This window comes from Anas acuta, chromosome 11 (assembly GCF_963932015.1).
Source record: "Anas acuta chromosome 11, bAnaAcu1.1, whole genome shotgun sequence".
NCBI classification, from domain to species: domain Eukaryota; kingdom Metazoa; phylum Chordata; class Aves; order Anseriformes; family Anatidae; genus Anas; species Anas acuta.
The window spans coordinates 3,614,506-3,638,485 of record NC_088989.1 but is presented as its reverse complement, the minus strand read 5'-3'; the positions used below and the strand labels follow the sequence as shown (position 1 = coordinate 3,638,485).

Here is a 23,980-nt window from a genome sequence, read left to right as displayed (position 1 = left end):
CCCTTCAAGAACAGATTATGCCTAGTTTTGAAGAGGTATTATTAAAGCAAGAATATAAAGCATAAGCTGGTCGACAAAAAGCCTTGCACAAGAGTATTTGAAGCTGTGCCTACAATGCACATGTTTCCAAGTCATAAAAAGTAATTTTAGTTCTTCAAAGGCTTTTGGAGCTTTTTTTTTTTTTAATCTAACAAGACCATTAAATTCAACTAACCGCACAACGAATCCAGGAAGCAGTTTTCAAGGCCTAGTATTAAGGGAGGCTTTCAAGACTTCTTTCACGTTCTAACAATACTAATTAGATCTACACATATTTAACACAGCAGAGGAGAAGAATGCCATAATAGAACTTTGGCAACTGATGATAAAGCCTTGCTGTAATTTTGTTTCTAGAAGTACCAACTTTTAGTAAGAAAAGTCCAGAGTATGTAAAATATAGCCCAGGGAATCAAAGTAGGGTTTTGTATGCATAGACACACACACGTATGTATATGCACACACATATATATACACACACACATCTTTATCTAAAGAAGTTAAGTCTTCCACACAATGCACAGAAAATCTGTGGAGTATATCAGGATGCATCAACTGGGAGTCTGCAGCATTCACAAAGAACAAGATAAATAACATGAATAATGAAGTGTGCTCAAAATTTGGGCTCCACACGGTTGCCAAGTGAGGAGGCACTGGAGCCAGAGCTGCAGGAGGCCCATGGGGGGCACTGGGATGGCTGGAGGGGATTGGGGAGAGCACTGGAGAACCCAGCAAGGCCTTCAGGAGGAGCAAGAGCTCACTGCAGGGCCCTGGCATTTCATCAGGGCCCTGGCCAATACATCATCATTCCTGCTACCAAGGCAGGAATTAGAGAAAAATAGAAGTGTGAACCAGCACTTTTCTTCTCCTCAGTTCATAAAAGTAATGCTGCACCTTTTCATAAGTCCATTTTTAGGTTAAATTCAACATATATACACATGTAAAGTATAAATGCAAACAATTTAGCATGTAAACGTTACATGGCAGTAACATTAACATTCCTCTTATGCAAATAAAAATCACTCTGCTGCAATATCTGTTTTAATTTCAAACAATTTATTTTCACGTGTGCTATTTAGTTAGTTCAAATTGCAAAGCAATACTGCTTCCCAAGAAAGGCATGCACAAATTAATTCAAGTAGGATATGCTCATTCCTATCTTAGATTTTCTGCATAAGTCTTTTTGGAAAGGAAGAACGGGCTCAAAAGGGGATGTGAATCTTTACAAATTTAGAATTTGTATGGAATTCTAATTAGAATTGCATGCCTCTAACGCTCAGCAGTGCTTAACCCCCAGACTGATGCACTAGAAGTTTTTCTGAAAGCCAGGTGGAAACAGGGATTCTTCCCTCAGCTGACTGCTGAAGAGAACCAAGCACCGGGAGAAGATTCCCTTTGTTACAGTATTTAAAGGGTCACGAGGATAAAGGAGATTATTTTCTTCTGCTTGCTTTGCTAAGATACCTGTAGCGAAAGATGGTATTTTTCCCTTCTGGATGATGTTGTATACATCAACTACAGTAAATTCCTAGCACAGTTCTCTTAAAAATGTCACTTTAGATATATTTGCTGGACAGAGAATCCTTGGGCACAAAAGAAATTCAGCCACAGAAACATGGGTTATGCAAACCCCACTGCAGTAAGCAGCAGCGAGAGATGAGGATTCTGGTCTCTGCTGTTGTTCTTAAGCTTATATTATGTGAAACAAATAAATTAAGCTCTGAACTGTCCGCTACTTTAACTTGGATGGCAGCTCAAGTCCTACACGTAAGGCCAAACACGGTTTGGCTCCTGCATCTGTTTTGCCAGAACAATTGAGACAACCTGAACCTGTGTCTATTTGTGATTTTTACGTTTGAGGCTTCCATGTAATTGTCTCCCCACTGTAGCAGGAAGGCTGCAGGAGCAGCTGGATACCTCTGCGCCATCAGCAGCCAATGCTCCCAGGGAGGCAGTGCACACCAGGTGGCACACTCAGAAATCCAGGAGCTCAGACAGAACCCCAACCAGATCCAGAACCCACAGCCACATCCATCTCTGTATCAAAGGGAACCGCAGAAAACTTCAGGTTTAGTCTCACCAAATGAATAGTATCCTTATTATTTACTATCACTTTTTTTGCATGTTTTACTGATTTTTATTTCTTAAATCACAGCTATACCAAAGGTCAGGGAGCTCTTCGCTCTTTCAGAAAAACAGACAGAGGCGAGCAGTTAACTATGCAAGTTATCCAAATCTATAGACTTAAGATGCTCAGATGCTGGAAGAAGAAATGATTATATGGTAAAATAGCTTAACAGCAGGAAGCACGAGGTGGCAGAGCTTTGCTACTACCTTAAGCTGCTTAGCTTCAGATAAGGAGCTTATGCAACTTTCCTAACTCAGAAGTACATTCAGCAAGTGATACCAAAGCAGTTTTCAAGTTAAGTTACACTCAGGACTGATGCCCCTTGAGTACTGTTATTCTGCCCTCTTACTGAGGAAAGAAGGGGGAGAAAACTGTCCACCCACTAAAACCTAGGTCCACTTTAGTAAGGGAGGCAAGTGCCCCGTTTGCTTTCCTTGATGCTTCCCTTGTATGAAACAGCATATCTGCACAGTAAGCCCAGCTTCTGGGAGCATGAACAAGACTGTTCTGCAGTTTCCAAACAGAGCCTGACTAAGCAGCAGCTGCTTTGCCATCCTTTGGAAATAGTTGTAAAAATAACACGGGTAAAGAATTGCAAGTATTCTAGTCAGAGAACAGACTTCTGATAAACTATTTGGTTTATTTTCGGATGAAACATCCTATCAGCCCACGATGGATTCAGTCAAGAATATTCTTTGTACAGGATTGGATAAAGACAAAGCCTTTAATCTTGCAGCTCGTCTGCAGCTGAAGAAAGCTGGGACTTAAGTGAAAAAGACACGACACTCCTCCCAAAAGCTGTTGAAGAAAATATGGGAAAATGTGAGGAAGAAGTTCGAGATGCCTTGCTCAGCCCTAGCACCTCATGCAAAACACCAGGTAAGGACACACTGCTGACACCCCCTCAGGGTGGCAGATGCACAGGTTGTCGAGGTGGCCTGGACCACTCACCTCTCCAAACAGGGGCCTCCCAGTGTGTTTCCTGGTGAAGATCCACTTATTTCAGCTGCTTTGTGAAGAGCAATGATAAAGAAAGGATCTGCAGAAGGGCTTTATGGTGCACTGGTGCTAGTACCTGATGAAGTAGTGCAGCTTTCAATCTGGATTTCAAAGTGTGAACCACAGTTACACGGCAAGGAAGAGCTTACTACAAAACAGAGTGCCAAGCAAAAGCCAAAATCTTATTTTGTTCTCCAAAGGAGAAGGAAGGAACCCCTATTAGTTCTTCATATAGCAGTCACACAAAAATAGCAGTTAAATATTACACTGCTTCTGTTCACATTTTAAGCTTATCAAGGAAAAAAGATTCTGAAGTAGACAAAACTACATCATTTAAAGCACTAGAATCACAGCTCTTTCCCAGAACTATACAGATTCTTATTTTCTTTAGCAATACAATAACAAAGATAGTCAACATGAGACTCAAAATCCAATAGTTACAACAATTCTAGTGAGAAACGGATGAACTGGAAGATCTATAAACAGATTACGCTAAACATCTAAAAGCAAAACTACTGTACACACGTAACTACATCAATAATTGTATTTGATTCCACAAACCATTTGCCCATTCTTTGGAAGGCTTCATGACTTCTTTCCACTATAATTTCAGCAGAACTTTGTTGAATAAGAATGACGTTAGAAAAGCAGTAATATTCCTCGTTACTGCTATGCAACAAAGCGCAACACGTAAGGAGGGGTGGGGAGCAGGGCAGAAGGAAAATAATTGTTTTACATTAATTTAGCTGCTTCTGAGACAAAAGCTAACTCTTGCCTAGTCAAAAGAAAAATAGGAAATAAAAAATATATAGATGTCCAAGAGCATGCAGCTGCTCTCCTTTACCTTGTCAGAAAGAGTGAGCCATGGAGCTGCACTTCCCTTCCAGCTGGGTGGCAGTGGCCACAGAGCTCACCAACAATACCAGCATTTATTGGACTGGTCCAAGTGTGGGTCCAAGTTAGCTGATGCCTAACTTCAGGGAAGGCAAAAAAGAGTTCTCATCCTGAGTTCAGGGAGCCATTTGGTCAAGTACATACACGTATTTTTTTCTTTATTATTATTTTTTCATGAATAAGATCTTCAGTCTACAAGAAGAAAGCATGTGTTTTCTTTGGTGGAAAGAGTTCAGCACACAGAGAGGCTATTCATATGCCACTAATGATGTGCACACAAGCCTAATGAGTACACAGAACATCTCTGTACAATCAATAAATCTTTATTCAGAGGAGGTGCGAGTTGTTTAAAAATGCGAGCTTATGCACCCAAACAGATGCTATGGACCACACAGCTGCAGAGCTCACATGAAGTGTTACAAGCTGAGGCACCTCAAGTTCTGCTCTTCCTCAGACTCCATCATTTTGAGGTTTCTGTTACCTAGATGCTTCTCCAGCGACTTAATCTGTACCTCCCTATTCACCCAGACCAAGCAACAGCCAGTCCAATGCAGGTCAACTTTAGGGATTATGGGATAGGTTCCTTTATCTTTTTTTTTTTTTTTTGTCAACTGTAGCTGTTTCTTAACTATAACCCCTAAGTTACTTAGGCATCTCTATTTTTTTTTTTTTTTTTAATTTCTTATCCAAGAAAATCTCTTTCAAGCCTAGAAGGGATTAAACAATCTGTTCTTGAATGCATTTCCTTCCTTCCTGGCTGGCAAGTTTGTTTTGTTTACCCTCCTCCTCCTCCTCTTCTGCAAGCTTGAGATCTGCTTTTTATCTTGTAAAGCAATGACTGCACATAAAAGAAGCTTAGAAACTTATGTCTTGTACATTGTTTGGAAGAGGCAAGAACTTCAACAGGCATGTAGCAAAGCTTTTTTTCCCCCCTCCTCACCACAACTTAGCCTCAACTCATGAATTCTGCAAATCTGTATCTCAAACTCATTTTTGCTGTAAACTCTTCCCCTTCTCCTTTTTCATATGAAAGCATCATCTGCAACCTCCTGACCCCAGCAGCTTGCTTCAGAATTTAACAGAAAAGAGGTAAAAAAAATCCTAAAGATAAGATGTGAGAGCTAGAGACTGATGCATAACAAAGTATATACCATATGGCTGATAAACATAAAAGCTCTCCCTGTTGGAGTTGTTTTAGTTCGTCTGTTTCAAATCAGGTTACAGAACAGATAAAAACAACAAAGAAATCAATTCACTTTCTTCAAGCAAAGAATCAAACAAACACTTCTCCATTTTAATGTTCTCAGGCTTCATCTCAAAAGTAAATAAAATAAAAAAAAAAATCCCAGAAGAGGGTTCAGCAAAGAGTCTCCGCATTTACCACGGCGCAGTCCCTGTCTCAGGGGGCTCTGGAGCCCCCCAGGCCACACGGGCAGGGAAGCACAGGCGTCCCACTGGGAAACTGGATGCATCTGAGGCAGTATTACACAGACCAGAAGATTTAGCAAACCTCTACAGCCAATTTGCATCTTTCCAACATTTTTGCATATTTCAGTACTGAACATTTAAGGGCCTTTAAGCATTTATTCATATTTGCTCATTTGCGTCACCTTCTGAGCATTTAATTCATTCATAAAGTGACAAGGATTTCTCCCTGTTTCCATTCATCAGTACTGCCTCCCACTCAGCAGTTACGCTCAAGTTAATGTTCAAGATCTGATTTTAAATAGCAAGTGCCACCCCGATCGTACCCCACGCCTACAGCAGCAGTCATCCAGCCTGTTCAACGTGTATCCACCCGAACAGCTCCACTGGTGCAATTCAACAATGGTCTCTGAAGACCCCAAACTACCTGACCCTTTTGGAGTCTTTCAGTGATATAAGCTGAAGATGTTGGCCACAGATGAAAAGGCAAGGAACAAGAGCATTAAGCCCACAGATGTACACCGTTACTCTGTGCAGCTTTTAGCAGAACTTCCACAGAACTTGACCTTTTATCTAAGGGTTAAGCCACACATCAGCTACTAAGGCAAACATTTCTGCTCACAGGAGACAACCACGGGGGGCAGATCAAGGTAGAAATCTATCCTCTAGCTTAGCTCTTTATTCCCCTTCCTCTGCTCCAAGTTGATCAACTGATTACTAGCAGCCTTTAATGGAAAAGCACTGGGACCAACTTTACATCTCTGTCAGAAGGACTGACTTTATACCTCTGCTAATCTGATTTAAAGAAGAACTATATAGCTTTAGCTTCCATTAATTTTTTCAGAGGTATTGCCCAGCAGCACTTGCCATTGATTTAAAGCATTATATACAGCAGTGCACTTCACAAGATCCAGAGGTAGGAAAATATACTTGGAAGAGAGATCTGATATTTATATTCTCCCACTGGCCGGATCAGTGGTCTCTGGGAAGGCTTCAATTCCCTGCATCTTGTGGCTTCAGCTTGATCGGAAAGACAGTTACAGGACAGCACTTGGAAACCCCAGATAAATAACACCCATTACACTTCACAAGTCATTTTGCTAACAAATGATCCACTTTGCATATTCACATGTAATCTCTTAGCACAGCGATAAGTTACAAGATCCATCCTTTCCTTGTAGGCTATCCAAAGCAGATATTCATTTTCATACAGTCATCTTCACAGTCAAAAAACACGCTCAACGTATTTAGTCAACATGAGCAAAAATTAGGACAGATGGAAAGGAAAGACTTGGAGCCAGCACTAGTATATTGCAAATGCCAGCTCATGTACAAAAACATTAGGAGTCTTCCTAAAAAGCCAGATGCAGACCTGAATGGTCCAGAAGCTGGGAGCACTGCCTGAAATGAGCACTTACCTAACAGGCATCTTTCAAAGGCAGCAAGGCTGCTTGCTTGTTTTAACATCAATCAAGAGATTAAATAAATTCCCCTATGACATAGCACAAATTTTCAGTGCAAAGCTTGCCTTTTGATAACTGTAAGGTGCTCTATTCTTAAATCCCCAGGGTAAAGAGAAATTTAACTGCTGTTATTAACAATAGAGAAACTTCACTGCTATCATTAACAATCTCTATTTACAGACCAGTGAAATGAATTCAGTGCAGATTCACATGACAGAGAAATTATTAAACCATTTCATGCAAATTTCAAGGGCAAGTATTAATAAAAACACGCCCTTGCAATTCAAAAACGGCAACAGCGGCCTACCCTTCATCCAGGTACAGACTCTGTGGTGAAAACAAAACAACACACCATCAAAATGAGAAGACCCACTGCAGCTAAAACTCAGCTCTGCTCCTTACCCACAGACTCAGCTCCATGCCAGCAGGTTTGAGCTCGTTCCTGCAGATGGGGCACCCCACTGGCTGGAGAAACTGACTGGCAGCAGGCTCCTTTGGTTGTTCTCAATGCTGGGGAAGGCTGCGGTGAAGCACAGCCCGCACAGGACCAGCCTCCCTCCTGTTACTGTGCCCTTCATTTCTCCTTCTCATGAGCCACGGTTGGCAGTATGAACAGAACCGAAGAGCACCAGCTGCTCCTTCTAATGCATTCCTGGTTTCTCTGCAATGATCCTTTCCTTCGGTATTGCACGTGACTGTGCTTTAGAGGAGAGGGGATGGAGAACAGTGGCTGGAGGGACTTAACAGCCACAGCACTGTTGGAACAAAGCCCTCAACACCATCACCTATTTGAATAGAAACAAACAATATAGTACTGAACTTCTTAATGATGCACTTCTGCAAAAGAGCTATCTCCTGCTAGGTAAGCAACAATGGGAAGTGGCTCGATTTGACTTGACTGCTTTACAACCGCTTTCACAAGAGAAATGCACACCACAGCCCCGAGATCCTGCCCCACCTGTAATGAGGTTTGCTCCTGTCACCAGTGCTGAGCCCAGAAATACCCTCCTCCTCTGCTAACATAAACATCCAGAAAGAAACATATGGCCAGAAAAATATCCGCTAGCAGGAGGTAGGGAAGGTTCTTAACACAGCTCTCTCCAGTAATTGTGGAAATACCAGAAGAAATTCCACCTTCAGACCTGCTGTACTTTGATAACATGCAATAATTATCTGGATAATCATCATCCCACAGTTCTCACACTATTACATTTATAAATCATGCTGTTTTAAAATAGTTTTAAATAATTGCTGCAATTGATATTCTATTTAAAAATACCCTCTGGTCTTCTTGTAATGAATAATATAATTTCCTGCAACAAAATAGTTGACTGCAGACAGAAAACTCCATGGAATAGCCTTATGGATAAATATATTTAAAAAACCCCTCAGAACACTGTAAAAATGTAAAAAAAAATAATAAAATAATAAATATCCACACATGTAAAGCTTTTTTGTTTCATTGTCATTTAAGCCCCACACGAACAGAGATATTAACGCAGGATGCAGCAGTGGGCTTCATTCCCAGTCCTTTGGGCACACGCTGACCTGCCCTGTACTTGTAAGTGACAAAAAAAGTTCCTATTTAAATGAAGAAAGAAGTTATTTTAGTAAGTGCTGACATTTAAGTCACAGGCTTTGGACACAAAGACTCACATTTCTGCAGAGGTAGGTTTTTTACCAACACAGCCCCACCACCCAGGTGAGTGCTGCATCCCTGCACCTGTGTACGCAAGATGAGAACCACCAAGGGTCAATCCCTGGCATTGCCACCAGCTGTCTCTAATCTCTAAACTTTTAGTTCTCTGACTCTGCACCTCCAGTAAGCAGCTGGGTAGCGAAGATGAGACCTTGTTTCTATCATTTAAGGAGCAGACCACCTTTGAGCTATTTAATTGAAAGAAACCAGCAGGATAAAAGCATGTCTAGGTGCCCGCATAAGCCTGACTTCAAGGTAGGATGAAATTAAAACACTTGGTTATATTCAGAAATTATGCCTTCTGTATGAAGCATAAGAGCCTGATCTCACAGTTTCTCCATGCAAAATATCGCCACAATAGCATGGCATTAAAACAGTATTTTCCATCTCACGTCTTACTCTGAATTCCAAGAGAAGCCGATTTCAACAAATGAAGCGTCTTCAAAAGCAGAGATGCATGATTTTTCTGTAAATGAACTGTGAACATCGGTATGCTTGTAAGCTAAACAAAATTTATCATTCACTGACCTGCTCTGGATTGGATTAGACTGGATTGCTCCTTATGTAGTCAAGTAGTGCAAAACACTGAAAATGATTGTTCTGACCTCAGCACAGGCGAGAGGGACACCAGCCATGCTTTATATTAAGTCAGCTTGGGGAAAACTAGTTGATTTTCCTCACCAATTTACTCCAAATACAGGCTTACAGCTACAAACAGCTGTAATTTATTATATTTTAAATTTCATGAAAGACCTAAATATGTTGAATGATAATACTGCTCAGAATTGTCAAGGCCTATTGAACCGCAACATATTCCCCAAATTGGGAACATGGCACTCTGATTTTGGCAGAGCTAGAGAAATTTATTTATTTATATTAATATAAGTTAGTATGCTTAAGACAGGAATAGGGAGAAAAGCTTTTTTTTTTTTTATTAAATATAATTAATGGAGGGTGCCCCCCTACAGCTCAGCTTAAACGAAAACAGCAGAGTAACCTGGATTTAACTGTGAATTCTCAAAGCTCAAACTGTTAAACTACAGTAATGTTCAAGAATTTTCTTTGTTATAATTGAATATTTAAGTGTGCATTTTCCTAAGTAACCATCTCAAAACTGCCCTCTGCCCATCACCGAAGCTCACCAGAAGGAACAATTACTTAAATGAAGAGGAAAACAACCCCCATGGCATTTTTGCAGTTATTCTCCTGCCACGTATGCGCACATCTAAAGCCACATCGCCATTGAGCTGCGCTCCAATGGTGAGATCCCAGGTTTTTTTTGCTGTGTTGGAGTTCTGCTACAAGACAACTTTCATACAACGCAAAGAAGGTAACATGACAGCTCAGGAAAAATGACAATTAAGCCAACCCTTTAATTTCAGAAGCATAGTCTTCATAACCATAAGCGTCAGCTTGACTATCTGGAGTTCGTTGAGTGTTACCTGCTGATGACACTTGATATTTAAAGAAAATAAGCCTAACCTATTGCTTTGAAAGTACCTCAAAGCAAGCCAGATAGTTATGCTGTGAACTTGCACCTCAATGCATGAAACTCACTGAACTATTTCACTGATTTTAAGGAATAATATTATACTTTCTTACATTAAAAGAGTGCTACTTCAAAAGTATGAAACTAATGTCTCTTTCAAATAATACCACTGCTTTATAATTTATGAGCTAACTTTTAATGCCTTTTCTGAGCCCGAATTTCAATATGCATATTTTAGCTTGACACAAGAAGACAAACTATCTGCATTATTTCACTAACAGACACCACCACCCTTCTTGTCTCATTCAACCAAGAACAAGACCAAGAATCCATAAGAATTTTTTGAACTTCTGCCACGTGCCTTCAGTCTGTATTAGGACCTCTTTTCTCTGAGTTATACAACATATACAGCAAAGTTTCAGTTGACTGTAGTCAAATCATTATTTCCACTCCATTTTAGTTATCCAAACCCTCCTGGATAGACTTCTGTTGCAAAAGCCATCCAAACACCACCATCAGCTTGGAGCTGACTTTCATCTTTGTCAGAGGCACAAAAAGGCATTGCCAATGATTCTTTAAATTTCTCCTCTAGTGCCTTCTCCTACACCACACAGTATGAAATCCGGATATCCCAATCTGTATGGAGAAGCTGGGCCTGTGACTTTAAATAGCTTCGCTAAATGAAAGGTGAAGATGTTAGCGCAAGAGAAGACTGCAGCTCTATCAGGTTCATGTTTCTGCATTTTAATTGTTTTTAATTGGTATAATCACCAGCTGATCTTTCCCTATTTTGGCTGCAAGAGGCTGCCTCTGAGGGAAATTTAAGTTGTAGAGCTGCAAAAAAAAGACCTGGGGAAGGACTTACTGTCACTGCAGATGTTTCATTAAGGATGCAGCAACAGTGCAATTGTTTTGGAACATGAACATCAAAACAAGCCTTCTGCTCCTTCATTTCCAGAGACAGAGCATGCCGTGGAAACTATCTTGATTCTTCAGGATAGTTAAGTTTTCTGAACTTTAAACAAAAGCTGATTTCAAAGTATCTTGCCACTTAGCCCACCTTGACACCACCCACGCACATCACAGGCTTAAGCAATGCATTCATCACAATCATCTCTTGAAGAAATCATATCCTGTACAGTCACCTGTGATTTTAGTAGTATTCAGCTGGAATTCATTCATGTTTGCATCTTAGTCAATTGTAATCCAGTGTTCGCTAATTTCTAAATATGAACTAGAAGACTACATATTTGATGTCAGAACAGGACAAACGTAGGTGACAAAGTCAGCACTAAGAAGGATGAAAACTAAAACACATAAACCTTACTGATGAACAGACTACCCATGTTTCTCAATTTCTAGTAAATCTTTCAATTATTTCTTAATTCAACCAAAGTCTTTTTCGTACCCAAGAAGCATACTCAGTGCTAGCTGCAGTCATTCCTCAGCACTAATAACTTCTTCCCTCTCTCAGCAGGCTTCCTGGCTTCTCACAGATAACAGCAGCACACAACATTTATTTTTCTTTGTTCCAAAATAGTGAAAAATCTTGTTTGCGGATAGCACTTCAAGTATAACATTTCTGGTATCACAATAACCCTTGATCATCAATTTCATTCATATAGGAATATAGGCTTATGCCACTTGTAAGAATCAGTCTCCACCACAAAGAAACAAAACAAAAATCAATCCAGTTTGCAGGAGCTCCAGGCACTGGAGACCCTGAAGGCTGCTCTGGAGCAGGACTCCACCAGCCCACCCAAACCCCATCTTCTACCAGCAGCTCCCTCCAGCCTTCCCACCACACGGACCCAAAGCCAGCCTACCTCCAGCCACCAGCAGATTACGCCAGATGCACGGGTTCCACTCAAGCATTAATTAAATAACTGCTGCGTGTTGCCAGAGCCTTAAGATACACGGAGTTATGATCTCATCTCGCTTCCCCTGACACCCACGGTGCTGAGCTGCAGGCTCCTTTGGCAGCTCCTCCCTGCCGCTCTGTTCGTTAGGGGAGCACCCACAAACCCAAGGCTGGAGCATCCCCCAGCCAGCACCATCCTGCACATCCTCAGCCCCGAGGGCGCAGCTGTGGCAGAGAGTTACACCTCCTCTCTCCTAACGGAGCAGAAAACACTGATGCTTTTGGCTCAGAAAACCCACAGCCTGTTCCCAGCACAAGGCTGGGAACAATACCGAGAGTGAGAACACAGAGGAGCAGAAATATTACAAAGCCTGTAGGTGACTGATGAGCAAGGGAAGCGACTGTGCATGGGGATACAGAGAGCTCGCAGCCCAGAAGAATCACAGGACAAAACACACCTTTAAATTGCAGTCCCCCCATCTGATTGTCAGCATTTTTGGTATGAATTGTATGCATTTCCTACACCGTTCTCCCCCTGATGCTCTCACAAATTCCTTTGCCAGTTAATTGTGGAAAGTCTCTTGCATAGTAAATAACGTGCTAGGAATAATTGACGCACATGGAGTAGCAACATGCATTTAACTCTTAAAAGTTAGCTCAGCATTGCCATTAAATTCAACACATTGTTCACAACTTCCCACATATATTTAAAAAAGCAAGGAGCATATCACTGGACAAACTCTGCATGCAGCTTAAGCTATGCTTCAAGTTTCTCTTGCAAAATACAGCTGTCCGTAGTTTAAAGAGTTTGGTTGTCTTTTGTAAGGTCTTTTTTTTTTTTTTTTTTTTTGATACTTTATAATAAAAATAACTCCTCTTGGGTCAAGTAAACACTTTGAACACAGCTGAAATCAGTATGGCACACACAAAAAATAATTGCAATGTCATTAGCAAGGTAATCAAGGCTGCACCCAAAGCTGTGCCTGGATCGTTTCCCACCTGGGCTGACCGCTCTCAGCGGTGCGCAATACAGCAGGGATGGGGCTCGGGTTAATCCCAGCCTGGCACCGCGCTTGGTGGCAACAAAGTCACCCAGCAGCGACCCTGGGGACACCGGCAGCGGGCACCCCGGGGCGGTAGGACCCCAACAGCACCCACGGAGCTCCGGGGGGCAGCGGCTCCCGGGGGGCTCTGCCGGCAGGGGGGCAGCCACCGCCGCAGGAACTCGGCGTGGAGCACGGCACGGCACAGCCCTGCTCCTGCCCGATGCAAAAGTTGCTCAGCCAAACCCCAAGGGTGCCCGAGCAGCGGCAGCCCGGCTGCTTTCAGCCCAACGCGCCAGCGTGCGCACTGACCTCGGAGCGGGGAAGCTCCTCGCGTGCTCTCGTCGGGGTGTTTCAGGCTGGTATCAGCAGAAGCGAAGCCGGAGAAGCGCAGTTTATAACCGCAATCCCTCCGGCCGGGGTTGGGGGCTCCGGGTGCAAGAGGCACGGACGCCCCCGGTGGCCCCGGCAGCGGCTCGCAGCTCCCGGGGAGCGGAGGGCGCCCGCCGCGGGGCTGCCCCCAGGCGCTCGCTGCCTTCCGTGGGAGCCTCCCCAACTTTGTTCCGCCAAGTTACAGCCGCTCTCCCTCCTTCTCTTCCCTCCCGTCCCTTCAGCCCGGCCACGGAGCCACACAGCCGTCGCCCTCCCCGCCGCGATCCTGCGGCTCCCGCAGCGCCCGGCGCCTCGGCTGGGGCGGCGAGCGGGGCGGAGCGGGGCGGGCACGGCCGCGGCTCCCCGCCCACCGCCACCGGGCTCCGGGGCCGGAGGGGAGGCGGACCCCGGGGAGGGCGAGGTGGCCTTGGGGCAGGAAGGGGCGTTGTGAGGGGGACAGAAAGGCAGCGGTGCCAAAATGGAGCCGGCTCGTGCCAGGGGGGTTGTATGAGGGCTTGGCTGCCTTCAGCCCGGGCAGCGGGCACGGCTCCTCTCGCAGCCGCCTTTCCCCCCCCCCGCCTCCGGCTTCGCTGCGCCTCAGGCAGGGTGGTTATGAAGGAGGTTGACACAGGAGCTTAAATAAAAAAAAAAACTTCATCTAATTTCTGGGCTGGGAGCCCAGGCAAAGAATCAGGTTCGTGGAGGTCTCCGTGCAGGAGCCGGATGGAGATTTTATTGAGCCTGGCTCCAGCTGATCGCAGTGTTATAGCTGTGTTGCTGTAATTAAGCCTGAGCAGAATTCCTATCAGCCCCTTGTTTAGCAGGTTATATAACAGAACTAAGTTCCCCAAAAACACTGTTGTCTTCCAGGAGCCCAACACAGAGTGAGGTCCACCATGCAGTCAGCCTCCATGGCGGCCTGGAGGAGGCTGCGAGGCCACAGCAAGGCCGCTGGGTGTGAGGGATGGGAGGGGCTCGGCCTCCTACACAAGGTGGTGTTACGTGGCCCTCCAGTTGTCCAGAGGAAGGACAAGAAGAAATTTTGGCTTCTTCAAGAGCTGGGTTTTAAGTTTGCCCCTCTGTTTGCACCTCTGTATGGTGAAACATGGGTGTGTGCTAACTGGGAGACAGTGGCCTCGTGTCTGGGACAAGGACGAGCTAGACAAAGCGTCTGCTGGGCCAGGCTGCTGGGGAGTCCTCTCTGGGGGGACCTGAGGAGATCATCTTTGCCTTTCTGCAAGTGTAGGAGCCTACAATTACGGCATGGCCAGCGCTGAAACGGAGCCACTTCTGTAAAGCAATATGTAGTTGGTCTGAGGAAGGGATGTTGAAAAATAAATTATCTCAAAAACACTACAAAATGCATTTTTAATTGGCAGAGCGCAATCACAAAGGACTCATAGAGATGATGCAGTAAATGTGATTTAACGAGCTACCGTTCACGAGCTGAGCACCAAGTCTCAGACTAACACGGTTCAGCTCAGCGTTGGCACTGAGCAGGAGCACGTACTCAGTCTGGTACCGTAGGTCAGCTGATGGATTGAAGTACAGGAACTCCACCTCATGTCTGAAAAACCCAATGGGGCTTTTGCCTAGAATATTGCCTTTTTTATATATTATTATTATTACACAGTCTCATCATTGGAAGAGGGCCAAGCCTTAGCTTTCCAGCATACCCTAGTGCTGGTAGTACCACGGTGACCGTGGACACCTCCCTGGTGCGTTGGCTGAGCATGGACCCGGGAGCAGAGCCTGAAATGCCGGGGATAGGCCTCTGCAGATCCAGCTTCCTCAGGGGTCTCCTGTGAATGTATTCACTACACCGATTCACTTGGCTTTCTGAGATCTGACAAGGTCTTGGCCCTCAAACATGGTTCTCAACTCAGAAATATTAGCTTTCACTGTGCCAGACACCAGCACAGGAAGGCCGGCCAGTATTTTTATGCTTGGCTGACCATAGTCGTCGTTAAAACTTGGAGAATGCAGTTTGCCTTCCCCGGTGTCCTTGTCCACCTCCAACCCAGCCCCACATTTTGACTGCCTTGGCCTACTAATATATATTTTTTTCAGTTTCAGTATTTATTTAAATAAAGGACTTCAAATCCCTATCATGGGTACCTATATATATACATAGAAGATGCAGGTTTCTTGAAGTTTGCCAGAAAGACACTTTGTGAGATTGTGAGGTCAAAGGGATGACTCTAATCTTTGGGAATACAAGTAAAAGAGGAAATAAAGCGCTTTTTCTCTTACTTATTTTGAAGTATTTAGAAATAGTAATTCAGTAAGTATTTTTTCCTATATTAAGCGTTCCATGAAACACTGCAAACTTGCAATCACCGTATACTTAGCGAGGATAATCAATTTGCAGCCATTAAACTCTCTGAGGCTAGATGGCATGTTTTCACACAGCACCTGATACTATGGTGCCCTTCTGCCATCTGGGTCTTCTGGACGCTGCTGTAATATATGTGTTCAATAATAACAACTTAATTGAATGTCTCACGCTACTTCCAGCCTAATGATTTCTTCTCATTTCCACTTGTCAGTCAAACATCACTGTCAGCATGTCTCAAATTATATGAGAAGAACAGGGATCCTTCTACTGTACTGTTATCTAATTAATGCTTCCTAAGGATTAAAGTGAAGGAAAAAAAAACACTTTAATTTATGAGCATGGCATGGCTATAAGCAGATAAATGAATATGATATTTAAGTAAATCAGCTAAGAAAGTTCTCTATTAATAATTAATAATCTACTTGGAAGACTCAACTTAACCGTCTCCATCCTGGTGTCAGTTGGCACAGAGGAGAACCACCAGCTGAGCACCTCTGCTCCCCCTGACTGCACCCCACACACTGCTCTCTGCCACTGCTGTAGTTGCTGTGTCTGCTTTCAAGTAGTGCTTCTCACTGTGTCCACGTGCTTTCAGCACATGGGTTGCCTATATAACTGTTATGTGCACTGCTGCTGTCTGCTATCTGCTTTGACAACCCATGTTGTTTTCCAAGTTTTAGATGGGAATTTAGCCAGCAGTAACATGTAGGCTCAGATCCACCATAATTTCCTCCAGAAAAAAAAAAAAAAAATCAATCATACCTTGTCTCCTAGATGCTTTCGTTTTCAAAGACTTTCTTATCCACTGGCAGAAACACCAACTAATTCACCTCAAGCTTAAACTGAACTTGTTTTGCAAAAAACCTCAAGGATGTTGTCCACATGGGAGGTATAGTCAACGTGATATGATGGACCATTGCTCTGGTCTTACCATTGACCATAATCACCACTGGCTCTTTCTTTGGAGGCAGATAAATCAATTCCTTGAGTCTGAAATGGCTACCAGACAATAGAATATTAAAAAAAAAAAAAAAAAAAAAAAAAAAAAAAAAAAAAAAGCAGTTGAAAATTTAGTTTTCTGTCTTTCTTGGTATAAGGGTTATTTTAACCTTCATTTTCCAAACACACTTTCAGGCATAGCAACATCAGCAAGCAGAATACATAGACAAAATTATATGATGCTTTGGATACAGTTAAAGGCATATGAAATCTGCTTTTTCCAGTGGTGCTTATGGGACCTTGTTTAAAAATACATGTTTAATGTAAATCCAATCATTCTAAATTTTAAGAAATGCTTCTCTTCTTAAGCCAACACTGATATTAATTTACCTGAGGCCTTGCTCTGCAGGAACAGTTAATGGATTATGCATTTTTTCAAGGCCAAGGTCAAATGTAGTAACTAGATGGTATTTTGCATGGGTACGTCAGAAGATAATCTGCTAGTTCCTCGAGGCACAGGGAGGCTCCCTGTTGTGGTGGTGACGGGCAATAAGTGGCATTCTCTCGTGTCCTTGCTCCTGTCATTTAGCAGTGTTGGTGTGGCTAACACTGACACCAGGATCAGACATGCTCCCCATGTCCATGGCCGTCTGTATTTTATCACTGTTTTGTATAATCCTGCTGTCCACAGGTGTAGGAGACGTTGTGATAAAAAGGAGTGTTTTTAGAAGCATCCAGCAGCAGTCTAGCCCAATTTCACTGAAGTCAATGGTACCACTTATTTTGGCATCAAATGCAATTGATCAAATCACCAGTATCTTAAAAATTCCATTTCACTGTCACCATGAGCTCCCGCTTGTGCTAATAAAAGCAGAGCGCAACTGGTGTTTGGAGCAGCAGGGGGAAAGACTGGGAGGAGGAGGCTAACGAGAGGCCCTGTCTGCATTGAGGAAATTAATTATGTGACAGGATTAAACAGCAGCACTGAAAGCCTCACTTTGTCCTGACGCAGGCTATATGCATTAAAGGTTTACGCTGGTGTAATAACCACAGCGATGTTGTTATATGGATGCAAATTTCCTTAATGCGGCCAGAACCCAGATCAGACCACAGTGACTAATACAAAACTGATAAAAGAAAGTGAATTATGTGTTATTGTACTGGAGAGCATGAGACAGAAAGAAAATTGTAATAGGAAGGTTAAGTGCCCACTGAGTGCAAACTGATATACAATATCTTGAAATCACAGAGAGAGAAAATTAAAATGGTGAAATGATTTCACTTATAGGTGGACGGAGGCATAAAAGCCATCTATGAATTATGGGAGGGAGAAATGTGTGAGAGCATGATATTTTCAGATGTACAGGCTTTTTCCCATTAGAAATGAATAAGTGATTGAAGGCTAATTTCAATAAAGAGGTAATTTTTGTTTTGTTTTTTAGTTCAGGTTTCTGTTGTCCCTGGTTTTGTGTCACTGAAATATTTGTATATTAATAGATACTCATTTTAATAGCATTACAGTAATCTGAACATCTGCAGCTACTGGGTATTAAAATACAGTTACTTCTCCATATATCAAGTTGTTCTCACAGTACTGTTGCCTGATTTTTTGTATCTATTAAAATGCAATGGATCTGTTCTTATCTTTATGTACTAACTGGCAACCTTGAGCTGAAATGCTACGCAGAAACAAGCCTGATGCCTGGAGGCCTGGCTAGCAAGTCAGCAGAAGGCGAAGACATTTTATGGCTGTCCTAACAGCTAAAGGACAGGCTGTGTACTTTCCTAATCAAATAGGATTAAACAAAATTATATTCCCACAACCCCTGCCATCCTTTGTTCAAACAAATTGCCTGATGTACTGTTCAACAGTTTACTAAATATAGAACATCCTCTAAATTAGATGTTTTAATTTTACCAGGAATGCAGCAGAGTTTATTGGGGAAGTCAGATGTTTTGTTCAAGAAGTCCCAAGGAGCTCCCACACCCAGAGCTTAAATGCATTCAAACACCACCGTCTGCTGTTAAGGGCTGGGAGACAGAAACCAAAACAGAGGCAGCCAATGCCAGTAAACATGTGGTTAGTAAATTTTTGAGCAGCAAAGAAATACCCCCTAAAAGCATTTGGAAATGTGATCATGCCAGGGGAGTGAAGGAAACAGTTGGCTGCTCCTCCTTCCCTTCTTAGTGTGATAGTGATTTGTTGTTATACTCAACAGAACTTAAAAGGATATATATTTGTAAAGTTAGCTCTGTAAAGGACAGTATTTATTTCCAAATGTAAAGCTGAATTTTAGTCACCCCCTCAGCTTCTAGTTCCAGATGGGAAATTCAAGGCAGTCATTGTGCCACCCAAATACAAGGAAATGCTTTCAGCATCATACCCATCAGCTGATATTTCTTATTTCTTGCATGCATCCTCCATGCAACCATGGAGTGGTGCTCCAGCAGTGTTCTTCTGTAAGTAGAACTTTAAAATCATCTGACTTGTCAAATTTTAATATGATGATGTAGGTTCAGGTTTTAATACCATGCAGTTTCATTCATGAGTTAGCACACACATCCCAACCATAAGTGTAAGGGCACTTAATCCTAAACTTTGTCAGCAGGATCAGACACAAGCAAGTAAAACCACAAACATAAATAACGCTGACCTATGAAAAAATAAAATAAAAGGAAAAACAGCATACCTGAATGACAAACAAGATGAAAAAGTGTCCAAAGAACTTCAGTTCAGCGAAGTACTTCAGCCAGTATCTATGTTCGTTGCTATGAAAACATATGCTTTAATTCCTGTCTTGCTCTAGAATACTTTCCTAAATCAGTACTAATAATTTTGAAGTCTATAAATACCCTGATGAGAAGACTCCTCATCTGTAATGAATACAAATGGCTCTGTGCAAGTGCACTTCAAACAGAAACAATAAGGAAAATAGTGTATTAATGACCTCCAACCAAAATGTTATTGTGTCTCAGCATGAGGGTAGTTTTGGACTTTAACATACTGAAATCAAGTTTAAAAATCCTTAGAAAATTCTAAAACAAAAAGGAAGATACAGAGAGCATTGAAGTTGCTAAGATTATTGTCTAGCAGTCCCAAACAAATTATGGGAATTGCATTAGAAATAAGTAAGGATGACTTTGCCATCCAACCAGCAAATACGTATGGAAATCAAACCCTTAAATTAGCATTCATGTGTACCTATTTTAAAGTTATTGACATTTTTCACATGGGTAATATCTACAACTACAATGTCCAACAATTGCAGTTTCCAATTGACTTTATACTTAATCACCCAAAGTCATTAAGTTGTGTTTGCACGGTGTCACTGCACTGATAAAGAGCAGTCCAGGAGGGAAGAGGTCCCCAGCTGGCTGTTTCTCATTGTTTTCAGGCTAACGTTTGGAAAGTCCTTGTAGCTCTACCTTGTATAGACACACAATTTGAAGACTGAGAGGGATTTGGAGATGTTGGAACACTTATTAAGGATGCAATTGCTAACTCTAACCTATTCTACTGCTCAATTTAGTTACACGGAACATTGTAAGAGGAACTGCAGGCACTAGAAAATCTGCTTTTCAGCTGCAGCACATCAGCAAAAATGAGTGACAAGACAAAAAGAATCAGTTTTAAATTATGAAGGAAAAAGGTTCACAAACTCAAAAACGACTTTGAAAAATTTGCAGAGTCCCTGCTAAGGCTAGCTGTTTTCTAGTACATGCATTGCTGACTCTCCATCTATATATTATTCTTACTATCTCTTCTAAGCTCACTGCAGAGCCAGGGGTCTCTGACTCAGTTCCTGGCATCGTGCTGAACGGTTCAGCCAGCACCTTTCTCAGCATGGGTTGGTGGGGTCTTGGCACTTTTAGTTCTGTTGATCCTTCCCTTGACTTTGTCACAAACAATGACTCAAGCCATGTTCTTTAATAATTTTTGCCAGTTTTTGACACCGATGTGGTGGTTGGGTGAAGCATCTCTAACTTCAGGGTTAGAATAAATCCTGTTAGGTTATCTACTCACCAAAATCTTGCATCTAGTTATATCTTAAAGTAGAGGAAAATAAGTTACTGATTTTTTTTTTTCTGTATTTTTTTTTTAAACTTTTTCCTACTAGATACTCTTTCTGTTAATTAATTGTTCCTTTACAATTTTAGGTAAGCCATTCATCTTTTGAACTGAGGATTTTTCAAAGCCCTTCCAAAAATAAGCACTGGAATGAAACTACCACTAGATATGCATAAAATGTAGAACTGTTCTTTTGTCATTTTTAAGCCCATGGTTTTAACTCCACTCTCATTCCCATTACAAGGATGTCAGATGGAATAATGCAACAAAAAATTAGCCCAAGAACTGTTTTCCCATGACAGACTTTTTTTTTTTTTTTTTTAAATAAAGTTTGCCAAATTTATATATGAAATTTGAATACAAAAATCCCAGACCTTCTAATTCCTAGTATTTACAAGCAGCTAATTCATGTTTTATGGTTTCAGACTAATATTGTTTTTATTCTAATTAGTGCACTACTGTATCTTTATCCTTTCTTTTAATCCCATTGGCCTAAACTTTATTTTCTGCTGGTGAACTGCAGAAACACCCAAACACTCTTGCAGTTCTGGCATACAAAATCATTTAAATAACCTTTTTCTTTCCTATTAGCAGTTGCTGATAATGCAGTGAAACTCCACTAAGTGTTCATTACTGAAAATAGATGTGTATTTTACTTTTTTATGAATTTTTATATTGCCTTTAGTATGGTACACTGCGTATGAAATGCATGTGATTTAAACAGTTGTGCCCTCTACTGGCATAAAGGAAATAATGAAAAATGAGCAAGAGTTTTCCAGATGTATTGAAACAGAGTGCCAAAACTTTTTTTTTTTTTTTTTTAATATATATATATATAATTATTATTATTATTATTATTTATTATCTTTTGTGGACTATGCTTTAGTCACATTTGAAGGCTGTGTAATTTTCAACATGAAACATAAGCAGACTAATTGCTTAAGAAATTTTAAGTATAAAAAAGACTATTTACAGTGTTAAGGCAGTATAAAATGTCACTGTCATAGATTAACGTAATAGTGTGGACAGTATGTTAATGGAGTTATGAATAACTATTTTTAATTAAACTTTTAAGGAGCTATGCTATCAGCTAGAAACCAGGAGAACAAAGCTGTATGACGAAATCTTTTACAAAGTTCACGGAAACTTTGGAGTATTCAACTGTTTAAAAGAAAGTCTGTAGGAGTTGATGCATAATGTGCAGTCGAATGTAGAATTTCATATAATACAGGAGAATTAGGACCTCACCCTCTGCAAATGCTTCTAGCCAATCCTTCACCTTCCGTTTAAAAGAAAGCTTATAATTTTCTGTCCTATCCCCCACTATTGAAATTGTCAATTGGCATTACACTTGAATAACAAAGAAACAAAAACATACCCTTTGGTAAGAAACTTGCGTTCTGCAACTTCCCAGCGTGGGCAGGATTAGTCACAGATGCTAATTGAAATACTAATTGACATATTTATACCATCATATAAAATCCATTCAACACAGCGGCAATAACAGTCTTATCTAAAAGAGCTGTAGCATCCAGGTGGGAAGCGGCGACAGCCTGCAAGTCTGCTCCACACTTTTCCACTAGCCTAGTGGGAAAACAGATCGTTTCAGGTTCCTTGGTTTTTGCCTTTTATAAAATGTGGTGGCTACAGACTACAGATTAAATGGATATCAGACTACATTGATCAGAGAGGAAGAAAAATAATTACCTTCCAGAAAACTTAATAATCAGCAGTTGAAGAGGCCAACATATTCTTGCCCCTTGTTTTGGCTTCAATATTGTCCCTCTCCAGTAGAAAGGGAGTTTATTTACCAGCAGAAGCAAAATCATTAATCATAGAATTAAGTTATAATGCACCCTGTAACTGGCTTTATTCGTAAATAACTGAATTTGGAAATGAGGTAGGTACAAATAGCATGGGGTCAGCCTTTCAGGAATCTCAGTCCACTATTAAGTGCTTCGTTGCCAGATAAAACTACACCAGGAAAACGAACTGTAATCATACAGTGAAGCAAAGGGTAGACTTCTGCTTACAACACAATTCTTTTTGCTGACTTCTCTGCACAGAACCTAGTTATAATAAAAGTAAATATTAGTATCTCAGGCAGGACTATTGCTTTGAATTGCTATGCATTTCAAACATATTTGAGCTTTATTGCAAATTCTGTTTTGGCCAAAGAAAAAAAGAATCCTTTAATATTCCAGGTTAAGGGCTATTTAAAATCTACTATGAACCTTTGCTGAATCAGTGGAAAACAGGAAGTTCTTTTAATGTATCAAATGATTCTGTCATGGGCAAAACGAAGTTCCATTGCCTTGAAGCTCAAATACGTTGAAAAGGAAAGATGCAGCAGCACGTGTGGGTAAAGGAAAGGAAAATGGCCCCGAGGAGAAAACAGGAGGGCCAGGCAGATGGAAACACAACCAGAGAGGCAGGTGGAGGGATTTGAAATGCTAGGGGAGAGAAACCTTATGTTTTGTACAAAACCACAGGGGAAGTTTAACTAGGATGAAAAAAAAAGAAAGAGAAAAGGTTAAAATAGTTATGGGAAGCACAGAAAACTGGGATTGTGCAGTTAAAAACCCAGAAAGCCCACATTCAGCAATGGTAGAGAAGATAGGCAGTAAAGAGGAACTCTTGTTCAAATGCCACAAGGAGTTGGGTGCTGCCAGGTCTAACGTGCCTGTGCAGCCCCAGCTTGGAGCACTGGCCATCTCCTGGGTGCTGGTGGTGAGCACTGCAGTGACACACGCATTAAAATCAAGACAAGTGAATGTTCTTAGACTCCGAGAGCGGGAGTCCATCACTGCTCAGAGTGCTTCGTAAATCAGGCAGGCCCAACAGCAGCGCCGTGGAAGCGCGGCCTACCACAGCAGGCGTCTCTCCCACACTGGGGACATCAAGAGATGACACCAGGGTGGTGCTGGTGTGACCGTCTCTCCCCCCCAGCCCTGAAACCCCCCACACTCCCTGTCTGCAGGCAGCTTTTGCAGGCAGTTTCACTCCTTGCTCTTGGAATGAGCTGCGCAGGACAGTACGGACTGAGTGGGCTCCAACTTGTTAATTGTTTACAACAATTATGCAGTGTTCCTGGGCCTTCAGGCACCTTGGTTGTGTTGTGGCTAATTAGAGTCTCGTACGTATTCATGTCCCCTTGTCCACATGCTGAGCACTGCTTCCCCAGCCCTGCTCAGCTGATGCCCAGCCCACTGTGGGCACAAGGCA

The 23,980-nt window shown here is 41.9% G+C and overlaps 1 protein-coding gene across 2 annotated transcripts in view; it reads right to left on the bottom strand.

The window, feature by feature from the left end:
- The window catches only part of LOC137862385 (contactin-3-like), a 96,800-nt gene extending 83,054 nt beyond the window's left edge, over positions 1–13,746 (bottom strand). The window contains exon 1 of one of the 2 annotated variants that reach the window (XM_068694384.1): positions 13,350–13,746. The gene's annotated coding sequence lies outside the window, so the exon portion shown is untranslated. Of the gene's footprint in view, positions 1–11,959; positions 12,115–13,349 lie in introns of those variants that run through there. The other variant, XM_068694385.1, reaches the window with a different exon arrangement.
- Positions 13,747–23,980: the final 10,234 nt, after the last annotated feature.